This window comes from Coptis chinensis, chromosome 8 (assembly GCF_015680905.1).
Source record: "Coptis chinensis isolate HL-2020 chromosome 8, ASM1568090v1, whole genome shotgun sequence".
NCBI classification, from domain to species: Eukaryota; Viridiplantae; Streptophyta; class Magnoliopsida; order Ranunculales; family Ranunculaceae; genus Coptis; species Coptis chinensis.
The window spans coordinates 40,339,539-40,342,703 of record NC_141463.1 but is presented as its reverse complement, the minus strand read 5'-3'; the positions used below and the strand labels follow the sequence as shown (position 1 = coordinate 40,342,703).

Here is a 3,165-nt window from a genome sequence, read left to right as displayed (position 1 = left end):
TTGGTATTTTCCGTTTCTGACATTTACTAACCGTTACTAATTTTCCATTACTAACGGTTATATATCCGTTACTAATTATTTACATTCCTAACGATTTTCTATCCGTTACTAATTATTTCTCATTTATTAAAAAAAATGGTTTTTCTGGCCCTTTTATATGTGGGGCCACCTGCACCCTTTTCAGTCTACAATGTATCAATTAAATTCTTCCATTCATCAATAACTCGATCTAACAATTAAATTCTTTCTATTCATCCACAACGAAAAGTAATGAAGAACAACATAGATGTTCTAAACACCCCGCCCCGCCAACCAAGTAAAATAACTGAAATGCCCATAGTCTTATGCACTCTGCTTCTTCAGCTTTGCCAGCTCCTACCTAATTGCATTGGCCCTCTTGATCTTGGTAACCATGAGCTTGAGCTTATCAAACTCATTGAGAGATACCCTTCTCTTCTGAGCAATTAACTTCCTTCCCCATGAGCTCTTTTCCCATTTGTCTTTAACATTTGTAGCATCCATGGCTTGAATCAAAGATCTCTTTTTGGGGACTCTTGGGATGTCAATTTTAATATCAGTGAGTGAGTGCCTCTTGAAGTTCATCTGACTTCTCACCATATCATGTGTGTCAACAAGAGCCCTATTTTGATCAATAACATTCAAAAATGACAACAATCTAACCATAATTTTTCCCATAATTAACAAGTGCAACTTACTCTATCTCCATATACCTTTTGAATGGCATTTTCAAGTGTTGAAGAGAAGAATAGCTCTGAAGGGGGTTTTAGGGTTTTTGAAGGAGAGTTTCGCTTAGAACTTGAGCCTTCCACAACATTAGCCTTTGCCACCATGGGATTATTGCCCTTCTTCTCAGATAAATGGTTATCTTCCTCTATCCTTAGATGGACGATTAGTTCTTCAATGTTCATCTCCTTGTGTTTATGCTTGAGATAGTTATTAAAATCCTTCCAAGATTGTGGTAACTTCTCCACCATAGCAGCTACTTGGAATGATTCACTCATACTCATTCCTTCAGCAATAACATCATGTAGGATTACTTGAAGTTCTTGAACTTGGCTTATGACAGTTTTAGAATCTGCCATTTAGAAATCAAGAAATCTGCCAACTATGAATTTCTTCATGCCAGCATCTTCACTCTTGTATTTCTTGTCCAAAGAATCCCAAAGTTCCTTAGCTATCTTGAACAACAATACACATTGTATAATGAGTCAACCAACCTGCTAAGGACATAATTTCTACACAAGAAATCAGCATGAAACCAAGCACCCTTGGCCAAAACCTTCTCCTTGTCGGTTTCATCAGGGCTTATATTAGGAGCCTTATCCCACATAAACCTAGCCAAGTTAAGCATGGTAAGATAGAAGAGCATCTTCTATTTCCAGTGCTTGAAATCAGTTCCATTTAACTTTTCAGGCTTCTCCCTATAAGGAACTGAATGGGGAACAACAGTAGGAACTGCAACAGGAACAACAGAAGGAATAGGGACAATAGTAGTAACTGGTGGTGTTGTCATTTGTGAAATAGAAATACACTTTCTTAATCCTTAAAACCAAAAAAGGAAAACATAAACAAATTTTGTTAGGTAAAGAAGAAAAAGAAATAAATCTGTCTTAAGTTGTTAGGAATATACAACTTAAATGTATATTCCTAACTGTACAAACATTTTGTCTTATAAGTGTCTTGTACTTCTTTGTTAAATCCGAGCCTAGTGTAGAAACGCTATGTCCTTAAGACAGATTTTCCCCTCACGGTGCTTGAAGGTTGATGGGAAACTGTCTCCCAAGATAGAACATATTTCCTTTTATAGAAAGCTAGCACTTCAATTCTACAGAATCAACGAACACGACATAGTATTTGACTAAGAACAGAGGGAGAAGAAAAAGATCATAAATGTGTGATCTGGTATGTCTTTCTCCCCAAATTCATCCATTATTTATAGGTGAGAAGTGCCTTTTCAAAACAGTATAATGACTCTTTGAAAAAGTTAGGCACCTCTTTGAAAAGTCACATATTTTGAAAGGACGCACCATTTCGGCATAAAACATTGTTTCGAAATATCGCCACCTTTTTCAACATAATGCACTATTTCGAACCAGTGCACCCTTTCGAAAATGTTTTTATCTCTTTACGTACTATTTCAAGTGAAACCCATTTCATCTCAAGTGGGGTAACTTGGGAGACAAATTACTCATTCATATCTCTATGGATTTGTGCAAATCCATTTTTCTAACAAATTACAAGAGCAACTCATAGAAGATTCAAATCTAGAGATGTGGAGGAGGCAGAACTAAAGGCTACTGAAATCGCATCTATACTTATCAGAAGAGTGGGAGAGATGGAAGTGGAGGTCATAGGTGACAATTGAGCTGTGATGAATAAATTTGGAGAACCTACTTCAAGCATCAGTTGGCATTTTTCAAGTATTAGGAACTTTATTATAGACTGTGTTTTAGTTAAAGAAAATGTAACTTTTGTATATGTATTAAGATTTAAGAGAGATCAGAACTCTCATGCTCATCAGCTTGCCAAGTGGGCCTCAAACCCCTTGGAGGAGCTTCTCCCATAATTTATTAGGGGTTGTAATGGTCATATTATTGCTATTAAATAAATGAAGGGCAGTCAATAGTGAAAAAAAAAATGACTATTCTTATTCTTATTCTTAAGTTCTTAACTATAATGCAAATAGAGAATGGGCTTCCCTGTTGAGGTTGTGCAAAATAGCATAAGTGGGTGAGATATATAAAGTTTTCATTTGTGGATCGATCAATTACATTTGGAAGGAAATAAAGGAATGACAGGAAGTTTCGTCAAACGTCTAAACCATCAGAGGTAGTGTTTCACAAGATGGTACGAGACTTAAGGAATTACGTACAAGTCCTAAGACCGGATGTCAGAGACACTGATATGGTTAGAAATCTTTTCCTCAGGCTTAACATAACCATTCAGTTCAAGTAGGAGGTGGAAACTAATTGTTCCTAGACTCCTCCAATGGGTAATAGAATTAAAGCAAATGTCGATGGGGCTTTGAACAACAATGGTCAAAGTTATGGAAGGGTGATGAGATTGAGACAAAGAAGGTATAGTTGTAGCAACTTTTAGTGGTGGTGGAGTTCATAAATCAGTGATCTTCCAAGAACTAAAGGC

General features: G+C 36.5%; 1 pseudogene; it reads right to left on the bottom strand.

Annotated features, from left to right (window-relative positions):
* Positions 1-342: 342 nt before the first annotated feature.
* On the bottom strand, positions 343-745 carry LOC147481461 (large ribosomal subunit protein eL14y pseudogene; annotated as a pseudogene).
* Positions 746-3,165: the final 2,420 nt, after the last annotated feature.